At 38.8% G+C, this 14,961-nt stretch overlaps 1 long non-coding RNA gene across 1 annotated transcript in view; it reads right to left on the bottom strand.

Annotated features, from left to right (window-relative positions):
- The window catches only part of LOC106734024 (uncharacterized), a 15,488-nt gene extending 3,020 nt beyond the window's left edge, over nucleotides 1-12,468 (bottom strand). Inside the window, exons 1-2 of the long non-coding RNA XR_001369807.2 lie at nucleotides 12,306-12,468; nucleotides 11,460-11,595 (exon numbers count right to left, since the gene is read on the bottom strand). This is a non-coding gene — a long non-coding RNA (uncharacterized LOC106734024). The remainder of the gene's footprint in view (nucleotides 1-11,459; nucleotides 11,596-12,305) is intronic.
- Nucleotides 12,469-14,961: the final 2,493 nt, after the last annotated feature.

Raw genomic sequence — 14,961 nt, 5'->3', positions numbered from 1 at the left:
TGAAAGGGAAAGAAAAAGAAAAAAAGGAAAAAGAAATGCAAATATAGACCTATCAGTCTGGCCATTTATCAAGGACCAATCACAGATTCCAGTACTTCTTTTTCTTTTTTCTTTTGTTTGCTAGAGGGCATGTATGCTCACCAGAGAGAGGCTGAGATGGAAAGCGAGATCATCCCTAAGGGAGATGACCACAATGTAATCCTTTCTTCTCCATTCTCCTCTTGGGATTTTGGGCATGCTTGTACATGTGCCTGGTGTGAGTATGAAATCACTGAGTCCAGGATTTGAACCCTGGTTGGCCAGGTGGGAGTCCAGCATCTTAACCACTATGCCATCTGCTGGCCCTCCAGCATAGTTTTCAAGCCACTGGGTCCAGGACTCAAACCGCGTAGTTGGCACATGGGATCCAGCCTCCTAAAACATCATAACACTGGCTGGCTCTCCAATACTGCTAAGGGTAGGTATTCTTATGAAAAATGCATTGAATTCTCAGGTTATTAGCATAACCAGTTCAATTTTCTTTATGATTGAAAACAAAATACTGAGATATTGTTACTATGTGGATGCAAAATTTATTTCCTTATTTATAGACCTTTCTTATTTCAAAACAAGAATTGAGGCGCTTTAGAGAAATATACCATAAGTGTAATAAAAAATATAAAGAAATGGAATAAAGCAAAATATATCATTAAAAACTAGGGGAGGGGCCCAGTCACAGTAGTATAGCACTAATGCAGTATAGTGCATCACTCTGCAATGCTGGACGTGATACGGATGACTGGGGTTTAGTTTGCAGGTTCATCTTACACTGACTGTACACACATGCCCATAATCCTGGCTGGCTGAAAGGCTGATAGGGAGATGGCTAATGGTTGAGGGTGACTGTTAAGGGTGATTGTCTTTCTCTCTCTCATAAAAATAATTTAAAAAATAAAATAACTTAAAAAAATGTAAAAAGAACTCAAAACTGAGAGGAAAGTGGAACACGTTCAAAGTGTAATATATCTATACAATTTCTAGCACAAGGTCACATATTTCATCTTGAACTTTTGAACAACAGGACAAAGACATATCTAGTAACGAGATTAAGAGTCTATAGTCAAACAAAGCATAGGCTCAGGAGAAGCATGACTTTTCTTTCCTACTTTGAAAATCCATGCAAAGATGCATCCATGGATTCTCAGTTAGAGTGTTGTGACATTAAGGGCTGCAGCCTGAGCAGCAGCCCTATAATTACAACTGTTTAGTATAGTGCTAATCACAATGTTCTTCACTATAAGCCAGTGGAGTGACACCACAGGATTCTCAGGAAAGGCCATTACTTGGGGGTTCAAACAATGCTGATCTGGCAAGTAGTTGTTGCCAGAAAACATTCTTCTGTCCTTTGGTTATAGGGCAGTTTGCTACAGGTGGATCTGCACTCTCATATGTAATAAGAGAGAGGATGAAGAGGAGGCTTAGAGTAGAATTTCACAGAAACAGTCAGGTATAACAGACCAAGTAAGAACTAAATCATGGAGAGGAAGAAGTTATTGCTTTAGAAAGCCTCAACAATGCATAGTTATGCTAATTGAGAAAAATCTGTTTAATCCACTTAGTTCCTGGAAACCAAATGCCACAAAAAAATAGGTTAAATTTTAACATCGTTAGAAGTTAAACTGGCCTATTTTAACTTCACTATACATAAACCATTTCCTAAATATCAAAAGCAATTCTGAATCCATAATGGGAGAAGTAGGGAAAATACTGAAAAGCATGATACACCACAGAATGAGCAGCACAATTCAAACTCTGGAGGACCCCTAAGTCTGTGCATGATTCATGTAGGCATAGGAATGCCACTAATCCTACTGGTGAGGCATGGTGGGGGACCCAGGACAGCACTTTAAGGACTCAGGTAGTTATTCCATTTTAGAACAAGGCCTTAGCACCCTTGGGTTGGCAAGCAGAATAGTCTCACTGTCGCCGTCACCCCACAGACTGGATGTGAGGAGAGAGATATGAGCAGAGCTATAAGGCCTTGGCCTAAAAGACAATGGTATGATGTTATTATCACTCTTCATTATTTTATCTGATAATGGAAATAGCCACCACTTACTTTTTTTGTTTGTTGGCTTGTTTACTGTCATGCATAAAGTGCTTCACATACTCATATCCAGGCATCTCCCCTGGCAAACCAAAATAAATCAAACTTGTAAAATATTAAAAATGGTTTATTCTAGGCCAAAATATGAGTGACCGCAGCCAGCATGGCAGTCCAGATGAACGTAAGAGTCCAGATGAACGTAACTCCCAGACATGCTCACCAAGGTCTTAAAATACTAGGACAGGTTTTAAAGGCAAAAACCACAAGCAAGGAGAGGAGGTGTGGAGAGGAGGTCCATCTTTGTTTGGGCATAATTATCCTTGGCTACCAGGATCAATAACAAGGCTGGAATCCAGCCAAGCTTAGACCAACAGAGCCTGGGCAGGTGTTTTTGTAGACGTCAGGTTGTGGTGGTCTCTGTGCAAGGTTATGGTTCTTACAGAGTTCTCTAAGCTTTAGTTCCTATTACCAAGAACTATTCAAGGTATCATAAGAAAGCATCTTCTTCCGTGGCCTTCCCAGCTCAGTTTAGATTAATTAGAGTTGACATGAATGACTCTATTTTGATTCTGGAAAACTTTCACACCCTAATGTTTGAGGGTTCTGGGACATTTTATTTTTCAGAAAGTAATATTTTAATTTCTAAATGTTCCCATTATAGACATGTAGTTTCTAAAAATCATGTAGCCAAGGTAGGTTCTATTTGCAGAAAACATTTTATATTTCTTACAATATCGTATGTACCTTCCTTATCTGAATTTATGGTACTGCTAGGAACTGGGAAGTTAAGGGGAAAACCCCTCTGACTCAGAGAACTGTTACAAAGGACTCTTTCCAACATAAGCTTTCGATTTTAGAATTCAAGTATTAATTCTAATTCTAAATCTCAGTATTAAGCTAATTCAATACATACATAATTGCCTAGCTTCCTTGTTCATTTTGTTTTTCTAACTCTGGATGACATGTCAACAAAGATGCTAATTTAACACAGCATAGTTGTCTAGCTAGTTCCTTGCTATTTTACTGCTGTATAGAATGAGAAAGGTATAGAAACTCAGGTAGCATATATACATATACCAAGTAGTGAATCTGCAGCTCTGAATAGTAAGCTGTGACAAAGTTAACCATTAATCATTAATAACAAATGAAAGACTTTTCTTTTTTTTTTTTTTTTGGAGAAGTTTTGCTATAGGGCACGTGTGCTCACCAGAAAGACAAAGAGAGACAGAGAGACAGAATGGATATTCTATTCTATGGATACCATTTTTCCAGAAAACAACTGGCAATGTCAAGGGCCATGCAAATCTTACCCCTTGACACATCAGCACAGGTCCAGGTATCTATCACAAGAAAACAACTAAAATCACCAACAAGGATATTCACAACAGCATTATCTGAAAGATCCCCAAACTGAACATAAATTTTTCTTTCTTTTTTTTTTTTTTTTTTTTTTTTTTGAGGGGTTTTCACTACAGGGCGTTTGTGATTGCCAGACAGACAGAGACAGAGAGACAGAAAGCGAGAAATCACCCCCCAGGGGGGATGGTCACGCCGCAATCCCTTCTCCTCCATTCTCCTCTCAGGATCTTGGGCACGCATGCACATGCGCCCGGCGTGAGTTTTAAGCCACTGGGTCCAGGACATGAACCGCGGTCGACTAGTGGGAGTCCAGCAACCTAGCCATTACACTAACTGCTGGTTCCAAATTTTTCAATGTTTAACAATGATAATAAATTACTTATAATGCTAAATCATTTAAAATTAGATTTTCAGTGGCATAAGCCATGGCTGAGGCTGTATAGGAGACCCAGGTTTATTTCCCAGCCCAACCTAAACAGGCTGGTCTGGTGATGCTCCTGTGTTCCTGACTAATGGGAAGGCTCAGGCAGAAGGATCACTTTGTAGCAAGACCCTGTCAAAAATACCTACTCATTCCTCTCTTTCTTTCCTCTCACACTCTTTTATTTTAAAACATTTATAAAATGTGATTTATATTCTTTTTTTTATTTATATTCTGACATAATTAATTTTTTAAAAATACATATCCAGTCACTAGTTACATAACATCAGAGAAGTTATTTCTCCATAGAACTTATTCCTCTGTAGAACTTTTTCTCTGTGTTTGTCACAAAAGAAGCTCTAAGTCATTATAAGTTATCTGACCACCTCCATCATCCTTATTCTCATTCCAAAACAGTCTTTTGGCAAAATGCTTATTAGGGGCTGGCAGATGGTGTGGTGGTTAAGGGTGTTGGACTCCCACATGGTGGACTATGGTTCAAGTCCCAGACCTGGTGGCTTGCTTTCTTACTTCTTTTCTCTCTTGCTCTGTCCCTCTTTGGTCAAATTAAAATAAATAAATAAAGTTAAATAATTCTTTTTTTAAAAAAATAAATGCTTATAATATAATGTTCAGTTTTTAAGTGTTTGAATACACAGCATAGTCTAAATGGTTTAAGGAAGTGTATAAAAGAACAGATCATTAAAATATTTTTTAAACATTATAATGTTTAATAATTTTTAAAAACAAATATTTATCATCTGAACAGAGGTTTTTACATATAAAAAAGAAACAATAAACATAGCACAAGAGTTAAAAAACATCAGGAAACAAAACAATAATATTCTAGTCAATATATCTTCTTTTAGAAAGATAGCCACAAAAATAGTTAAAATTAAGTTATCAAACTGAGTTACAATAGACTCCACTTCTCTGGAAAATTCAGTGACATTATTCATTATTTATGCCAGATAAAGAAGCTACCATGCACCCATATGAATAATAACAAGGAATATCAGGTTGGCTGAGACGGTTCTCCCAATGATCCATATAGGAGCCCTATGCCCTTGACAACTAGGATGCTTTCACCTAGGGCCATCTCAAACTTTAGAAAATCATCTACTGGATAGCTTCAAAATTTAATGTAGATTGAAAAAGTTGCCAGCAAAACTGATTGTGTATTAATTTGGTTCCTGGATAATCTGCTCTTGGGCTAGTTCTAAGTTTTCTCAGGGATTTACTTCCTGAAGAGAAAACAATAAAGCTGCTTTCCAGTAAATTCTTGAACATAAGACCTTGGCTACTCTTGTTATATTACAGTTCAAAAGGATAGCTGGCACTTTGGAAACAGTCCAGCCCTCTGTTTGGAAAACGAAAGAGAAATGCTTTCAACATATGCAAAACAGGAAGCTGTATTACTTTAAATTATCAGTAGAATAATCCAAGTCAATAAGGTTGTGGGTCATATAATAATTTAGTCACGTACAATGGTTATCTATTCTTCAGTCTGTCTATTGTAATACAGTTCCTCTTTCTTTCACTTCTTCCTTTCTGTGAAGCGTTCTGTCTATAATAGATTAAATGGCACGCAAATGCCATTCTCCAAGAGAAGAATTAATTGGGACTCATTCAACAGGACTGATTACCCTTCCACAGAGTTAACAATGTCTTCGTAATGTGACACAAAGCATTTGGTAGATATATGGGCATTTCTACAGGATGGTTGACCCAAGGAAGACAGAAGCACAATCTCTCATTTGTCATAGTGCAAAAGCCTATTTTGTTACACAGAGAAAATCTCTCAATTTCCCATTTTTCTTTGCATGTAAATAAATGAATCTCTGGGAAGCCTCCTATAGTAAAAATTAATTGGTTGGGCCAGCTGATAGATTGGTGGTTACATGAGCTGGATCCTACATGGCTGATTATATAGCTTGAGTCCCTGACCTAGTGGCTTGAAACACATGCCAGGTGTGTGTGTGTGTTTGTGTGTGTGCGTGTGTGTGTGTGTGTGTGTGTGTGTGTGAGCCAAATCCTAAAAAGAGGGAGAAATGGAGGAGGAGGAATTGAGGCATGACCATTCCCCATGAGGAGCAGAAACTTCCTTACTTTCTTTCTATTTCTCTCTCTCTCTCTAGCTCTCTCCACTCCCTCCCCACCACACACACACACACACACACACACACACACACACACACACACTAGCACATGTGCCCTATAGTGGGGAGAAAAAAAAACACTAATTGGCCTAAGAACTCTTACCCTCAACAAAAAGATGCTAAATAAAATTTTCTTACAGGAGATCTGGCATCTTACTAAATCTTTGTCACTGTGAGATAACTAGTTTGAGAACCCAAGGAGATTTTGAGTCAGAATCCTGTAAGTAGTTTTAGATACTTTAAATTATTACTCTTCTCTCTTAAAAGAGGGAATCAAGGGGGAAAAGAAAAACAAAACATTCAAGGGACACAAAAATAAAAAATTATCTGTTGATGATGTGTGTATAATAATATCTTTAACTGGATTAATATGTAGTGTATTCATGCTGGGAAAATTCATTTTACATGCTGTAATGAGATATAATGATCAAATGTATAGAAAAATAAAATATATAGAAAAATTAAAAATCATATGAAATTATTTTAAACCATCAACGAATAAAGTATCTCTACTAGAAACAAACCTATCATGTTTTGATTTAATTCATCAACAATAAGTGACATAATCAACTCTATGTAGAAAGTCAATGTTCATTTGTAATTGTCCTTTCATCCTTTGGGAATCTGTACTTGGACATTGTTTTGACTAATAGCAAAGATAAAATCTCATTAAAAAAAATAAAAACTCCTGTTATGTAGAGAAGATACAGAAAATGGTTGATCCTTGTGAATATTTCTTGCTCCATTCAACCAAAGAACAAATGCTGTCAAGAAGCATTTTCTAGCCCTTGCCTTAAATATTCTAGAGGAGATGATTGATAAATTCAAGAAACCTGATACTAACTTGATGGGCAAATAAACTCTTCCCTTTTTTCCTTCCATGAGGAGCTTGCACTGCATTGGGCACAGCCTGCAGTACCGAGGACTCAGACTCACACTTGTTGATTGGTTGACAATAGTCACTATTATACAAGCCCAAAGAGTGCATTGGTAACTACCACAGGAACATTCTGGGAGTTATCATGGTCAGTGTCCAATAGTTTGATCAGAACCATCCGAGGGAATCACAGTGTGATCTGTGGGCCCAAGGAGAAAACAAATCATTGGTATAAAAATGGGGATTTCCAGGAGCCAATAGTTAGGATGTTACATAAGGGTAAGATAATTTGTCATAAAAATGATAAAGACAGTAAAGGAAGTTGAACTATTTATTTATTTGCGTATGTGACAAATTCTCCTAGAGGAATACAGAAAATTTCTCTGTAAAATTTCCTTCAAAAGAAATTTTCAAAGCTTCTCAAGATACTGTATTTTATATTTTAAACACAGATGATCCTGCAAGAATTTTCACGAAACATCTATTACAACTTAAAACCAGTGCTAATTTTCTCAACCTCAGAAGAAATAGAGAACGGCCTTCTCTCATTCATGTGTCTTACACCTCTCAAATTTGAGTGTATACACAAATCACTTCGGGAGCTAGTTAAAATGAAAATTCTGGGGAACCAGCAGTTAGTGTAATGGCTATGTCGCTGGACTCCCACGTAGTCGACCACGGTTCGCGTCCCCAACCTGGTGGCTTAAAACTCACGCTGGGCTTGGGAACCAGCAGTTAGCGTAATGGCTATGTCGCTGGACTCCCATGTAGTCGACTGCGGTTCGCATCCCGGACCCGGTGGCTTAAAACTCATGCTGGGTGCGTGTGCATGCACACGCGTGCGTGCCCAAGATCCCGAGAGGAGAATGGAGAAGGGATTGCGGCGTGACCATCCCCCCTGGGGGGTGATTTCTCGCTTTCTGTCTCTATGTCTCTCTCTGTCTGGCGAGCGCATGTACCCTATAGTGAAAAATCTCTCCAAAAAAAAAAAAAAAAAAAGAAAATTCTGGCTCAGTAAATTCAGGGAGTCAAGATTCTTTATTTCTAAGAAGCTCCAGACGACCTCCCCTTGAGTGGCAAGGACTGAGACTGTCCCTGCTTCTATTATCTTTGGTTGTTTCACCTGTTCTTCTTTACTTCAGTACACTAACCCTCGCTGAGTGCCTGACTCAGATTGTAGCCGCCTGACTACAGCTGAGTCATTCATTCAGGGAAGACATATGACTCAGACCAGGCTCATCAGGACTGTTGTCTAGGACTTTCTGAACCTGGAACTAGGGGGAGAGGCTCAAGACTAGTCTCTCTCCATATTTCCTGCCAAAAGGGCAAAGCTGCCAATAGGCCTAGAGATGGACAGAAACCTGGTGGTACACACACACACACACACACACACACACACACGCACATAAGAGGTCTTGATAGTAATGCGTATTACCATGTACGAATGCAATGCATGGCTTCAAAAGATTTTTTTTGGACCAAAATGAATTCATACTTGAGCTCCATTTTTCCATATGCTTTTTGAAATTCCCTCATATATATATGATTTTTATTTTGGTACAAAAATCTTGAAATCCATGCATAGTATGCATTTTCCATGAAAGCTTGTTTTTTTATCGTTGTGTGTGTGTGTTTTGAGAGTTTTTTGTTTGTTTGTTTGTTTGTTTGTTTGTTGCTATAGGGTGCTCGTGCTTGCCGGAGAGATAAAGACACACAAAGTGAAAAATCACCCCTCCCTAGGGAACCCCCCCCATCCCCCAGGGAGGATAGCCACACTGCAATCCCTTCTCCTCCATTCGCCTTTCAAGATTCTGGGCACTCATGCACACACACACACACACACACACACACACACACAGCCCGAGTTTCAAGCCACCAGGCACAGGACTGGAACCGCAGTCAACCATGTGTGTGTCCAGCGCCATAACCATTACACCATCTGCTGGTCCCTATGCTACTGTTTATAATTTTGCCAGCGGTCGCTTGTGCTCACAGAAGAGAGACAGAGAGAAAGTAAGAAATCACCCCCCACACACATACGGGGAATGGTCACATCCCAATCCCTTTTCCATTTCTCCCTCCTTTTAGCATTTTGGGCATGCATGACCTGTTCCTGGTGTGTTTTTCAAGCTGCAGGGTCGCAGACTCAACCACACAGTTAGCCATGCGATCCAGCTGTCTTAACTACCACACCCTCCATGAAGGTTTTGAAGATCACCTTGTGTGTATTTAAATATAATCATTTTAACTGGCAGAGTACATGTGCACTAGCCAGGGAGAGGAAGAAAGCATCCCCCATGGGGTGTGGTCATGCCACAACACCCCCCACCTCTCTATTCTTTTAGGATTTTGGACATGCACACAGGCACACCCCGCATGTTTTCCAAGCAACCAGGGCTGGGATTTGAACTGCTGTCAGCCAAGTGGGATCCACATGCACAGTGTTTAACTGCTGTGCTAACAGGTCAGCTCTAGACATTTTTTTAAACTAATTTATTTTTAACTAACTTTAGTTTTTCTGTCACATGCAACCAAAAGAGTGCTGCCCAAATACAATACTCATATAATTAATATTTCAGAAAATATCTTAATTCTCTTTTTTGAGATAAATAAGCCACTTCTTTACACATAAACTATTTTCTAAACTTTTGCTTTTTACTTCTTGTCCAAGTCCAACACTATCTTGCATCTGGGACATAGTGTGTGTGGACTTGGATTCACTTATTCATTGAGCAAGTTTTGTACCGTATGGCAGCCACCATGCTGGAGGCCAGGACCACATAGTCCCTGCTCTTATAGTGGCTTACAGTATAGTAGGGGAGACAGACAAAGTTATTTCATGTGATGTGATCTATCACCGGAGCACATAGGAGAAAGCATCGTGTTAAAGGTGGCACTTGGTCTAAGTCTTGAAGAACAGAAAAGAAAGGAAGAATTCCAATCGGAAAGACCCAAATAGACAAAAACATAAAAATGAGAGCTAGAACATTCCATTTAGAAAAGTATGTTTCATCCCAAAGCCTGAAGAGGAGCGGGCAGGAGGGTAAGGAGTAAGGAGAATGGGAAAGTAGTCATGCTACAAATCACGGAAGGCTTTGAATAACAAACCAAAGATCTTGGACTTTATCCTGTAAGCATGTGTAATGACTGTAAAAAGCAATAACTGGACAAGATCATGTTCGTGTGCTGCATAATGTACTGGGAGAAATCAAGATAGGGACTGGGAGGGATCAAGATAGGGACAGGGAGTAGTGTTAAGACTAAGATGCGATCTTTGGGCCATGAGCTGATGCAGTTAGGATGAGGCAAAATAAAATCTTTCAAGGTCAACCAATTTTGTCATGTTCATTATCTGTTATATTATCCCATCTTCCTTACATTTTCCCTTACATATAGATCACCTTGGGATTATTATAATGTTGTCATTTTAAACATCTCCATGGATAGTATATTGCATCTTTTTTAAAAAATAATTTTTATTTTTAATGAATTTACATTCATTCACTGAGCATCACCACAGCATACAAAATGTAAATTCCCATCCAGAACATACTGTATAGTGGCTTAATCATACATGTTATCCTCAATAATTTTCCATTTCTAGTTTTATGTGTGTGTATATATATATATTTTTCCCCCTATTTCTCACACTCTGCCATTTCCCACTCTCCTTTCACACTATCTCAGGTGTCTACAGTTGTTTTCAATTCCTTTTTTTCCCCCACATTTTATTGATTCACAAAAAAAAAAATTTTTGAGAGGTTTTTGCTATAGGGTGTATGTGCTTGATAGAAAGAGAGACAGAAAGCAAGAAATTGCCCCCCAGGGGGGGGATGGCCACACTGCAATCCCTTCTATTCCATTCTCCTCTAGGGATCTTGGGCACATACGCACACATGCCCGGCATGAGTTTAAGCCACCGGGTCCAGGACTCAAACAGCAGTCGACTACATGGGAGTTCAGTGACATAGCTATTACGCCAAATGTTGGTCCCTGATTCACAAAATTTCTTAAATAATCTAATTTCAATAGCAAGTTCAGCTGGCATATACATATCTGTGAATACATGTCTGACTTTAGCCATGAAACTCTGAGTAGAATGAATATACTAAAAGGTAGCACCTAGCTGAAGCTATACAGCTTACTATGGTCATTAAATAGGTATTTTTAAATATATTGTTTAATTTCAAGAAAAGCAATTTTAGTTTTAATAACTCAAAGAAATGCTAAGGAACTTTGCTTAAAACTTAAAGCCAGGAAAAAGGTTAGGATCCTGTTCAAATAGTAGGTACATGAACCTATCAGCAGCTCAAAACAGGACAAAAATCTTTAAAATTGGAAAACAAATCCTAGAGGAAAATCAGCAATGTTTTAGTCAAAACTTATAAAATTTTATTTCACCAGTTCAGTCTCATGTACTTAATCTATCTTTGAGTTCAATCTTCCCAATTAAATTCTGGGATATAATATTCAACTCCAGACTTGTCCCTATGATTAAGTAGGCATTTTTTAAACATCTAAACTGAGAGTCTCTGTCTTACTAGAGGCAAATTTCACCTGTTCACATAGGTTCACTTGTAGAAATGTTTCTGTCATCTTCTTTCATGTTTTCTACTTCACAAACTTCCTTTGTGTTCCTCCTGTTGCCTCCTTTCCTAACTTCTGTTAAATAGTTGGATTTTACTCTGCTGGTCTAAAGATCAAACATGATTATTTTAGTCTTCAGATATTTTTCTCAATTTAAGATCTTATATTTGTTGTAATATCTATCATTCATTTATTTGCTGTTGTAATAGAATTACAGTTTACCAATACTGCATCATGACTTTTCTGATGACCCAATATAAATACCTTAAAGGCTCTTCTGTCTCTCCGTACTCCAACACCAATATGCCACATGTTGGTGTTTTCTGGAGTTTAAGCTATACTTTATCGATTGTTGTTGTTCATTGCTTAGACCAAAAAGAAAAGGAAAACCTTGCTAAATTATTTGTTAACGTTTATTTTCCATATCTTTTTTTTGGAGAGTTTTTTCTATCAGGTGTGTGCACTCTCCAGAAAGACAGAGAGAGTCAGAGAGAAAGAAAGCGAGAAATCACCATGCTGCAATGGCTGCTGAAATGGCCATGCTGCAATCCCTTCTCCTACATTATCCTCTTGGGATTTGGGGCTCACACACACACTTGCCTGTAACATGAGTTTACGTCACCGGGTCTGGGACTCAAAATGTGGCCGACTACATGGGAGTCCAGCAACATAGCCATTATGCCAACTACGTCCTAATTTTCCATATCTTATTTTGCTACTGGATGGAGAATTTCCTCCAAGAGGGCCTCTAACGTGTTTTAGGTGATCTGAGGCCTAGTATCTCTGGCATTATTTCTACTTCACTCTCATACTTACATAATAATTAGCAATGTTGATTTAATTTGTTTTCTTTCCACACATTAATAATATTTCCCACTGCTTCATTTTCCCCTTGAGTTGCTGTTGAGAAGTCTGGGCTAGCTGGCAGCAGCATACAAAGGGTAGCTGAGATCATTCTGACTCAGTTGAGGAGGAAGAGCACCACCTGATACAGACAGGGGAGGAGAAGGGAGTCAGGAATTGATTTGGAGTGTGGACTTTGGTTTGTGAATATTTTACAGCCTTCGGTAAGGCAGGGCAAAGACCAGATCAGCATTTTTGGTCTGCCAGGAAGGCAATTATCATGACAAATTGGAAAGGCATCTAAATACTGAAAGTCAGTGATGTCAAAGTGAATTTGAACTCTACAAATAAAAGTAATATGACACAAAAATGCAAAATAATCTGTTGATAACGTGTTCCATAATATCTTAACCAGACTAATATACAATATATTCATGCTGGAAATATTCACTTTATAAGCTATAATGATATACAGTGACTGAATTTATTAAAAAAAAAACTTAAAAAAAAAGTAATGTGGCAGAATAATGGCATCCTGAAGATGTCTATATCCTAATGCCCAGAGCTATAAAGACTTGGAAGTAGTGATTAAATTTAGGACGCTGAGGTGGGGGATTATCACTTTCTAGGTGAACCCACACAATCACAAGGTCTTTACAAGGAAAGAGGGGCAAGAGAGTCAGAGGCAGAAAAGGAGACGTGAAAGTGGAAGCAGAATTCAAAGAGAGACAGAGAGAAAGACAGGAAGTGCTCGGAGAGGCTACACCGCTGGCTTTGAAAATAGGTAAGGAATCAGAAGCCAGGAAATGGTGGATTCTAGAAGCTGAAAAATACAAGTTGTCTCTCCTCTAGATCCTCCAAGCAAACTCTGCTGACCCTTATCCTAGTCAGACCCATTTCAGACTTCCAACCTCCAGAATCGTAAGATAATGAATTTGTGCAGTCATTAAGTCATAAAGTTGTGGTAATATGTTATACCAGAAAGAGGAAAGTAATACAGTGGGACAAGAGTCATTTGATTCTCAAAGATATTATCATTTTCCTTGTTATATTTAATCCTTACTTATGGATGTTCAGACACTGAGATCCAAGTCAATATTCCACACATATTCATTGTTAAAGATTTCACCTGTCCAGCTTTGAGCACACAGCCTGACTCCTCAAAGGAGTTCAGTAAATATTTTTTGAGAAATACACACTGCATTCAAGTTTGATTACTCTAGATCTCTGTTTCTGCGAATCTCCCTCAAATTAAAAACACGCACACACACATTTATTTATACTTTCATTTATATGCATGTATGTGTGTATACAGATAGATATATAGATAAATAGATTGATCAATCACAGGTCTTGTCTCTTTTGTTAGAGATTTTTGCTATAGGGTGTGTGCACTCAACAGAGAGACACAAAGTGAGAAATCCCCCAGGGCACGATCACACTGCAATCTCTTCTCCAGTGTTCCCTCACAATTTTTGGCATGTACGCACATGTACCCAGCATGAGTTTCAAGCCTCCTGGTCCAGGACTTGAACTGCGGTTGACCATGTGGGAGCCCAACACCTTAACCACTATGCCATCTTTTGGTCCCAATCACAGGTCTTTTCTAACTATTAATAAATGTCTCCTTGATGTCTCAAATTCAGCTTGTCCAAAACCAAATTACTGAATTGGTTCTTGCCCTTCCATGCCGTAATCTGTTTTTTTGGGTTTTTTGTTTTTTTGTTTTTTTTTTAATTTTCTTTAGTTCAGTCAGGGTAAGGAATCCCAGCTTTCCACTCATTTAGCCTAACCAGAGAGCTGAGAGTCATCTTTTGATTTCTCTCTCTCTCTCTCTCTCTCTCTCTCTCTTCACCATTGGTCATCAAATTATAAAAAAAAGTGTCCTAGGGACCAGCATTTAGCATAATGGCTATGTCACTGGACTCCCATGTAGTCGACCATGGTTTAAGTCCTGGACCCAGTGGCTTAAACTCGCACCAGGCGCATGTCCCGAGAGGAGAGAGGAGGAGAAGAGATTGGGGCATGGCCATCCCCCCTGGGGGGTGATTTCTCACTTTCTGTCTCTCTCTCTCAGTCTTCCTGGTGAGTGTATACGCCCTATAGCAAAAACCTCTCCCCCCCCAAAAAAAAATGTGTCCTATAATCGCCTCTGAAATTCATATCCCTCATGTCTGCACTGACACTACTCTAGTTTGGGCATTAGTCTCTCTTGTCTGAATTAGGACAAAACCTCACTACCAGTTGCACTGTAACCAACACCATCAGCAGGCCCTCTCAGCCCTGCCCAGTGCATCGCTGTCTGCTGCCAGTGTTCTGTCACACACTCTACCCAGGTCACAGCTTTTCTTAAAAGTTTTTCGAGGTTCTTCAGCTCCATAGTTGATTCCATAAAGTATAATTCTTATAGCATGGCACTTCAAGTTTCATGCTCCTGTAGATTTGGTAGATTGTAGCTACTGTGGTCTGGTTTCTGGTGTGATGTCAGACATATTACAACTACTAAATTAAAAAATAAAAAAACTTGTCTGTTTTTCCAGCCTCATCTCAGGCATTCTCACCCTGTTTTACAATCTGACAATACCAAACTAGTCGTTGTTTCCCAGATAGTTGCTATTTCACACAGCTG

This window comes from Tupaia chinensis, unplaced genomic scaffold, assembly GCF_000334495.1.
Source record: "Tupaia chinensis unplaced genomic scaffold, TupChi_1.0 Scaffold147417_1, whole genome shotgun sequence".
Taxonomy (NCBI): Eukaryota; Metazoa; Chordata; class Mammalia; order Scandentia; family Tupaiidae; genus Tupaia; species Tupaia belangeri.
Note: the sequence above shows the minus strand (reverse complement) of the source record. Positions and strands in the feature narration are given on the sequence as shown.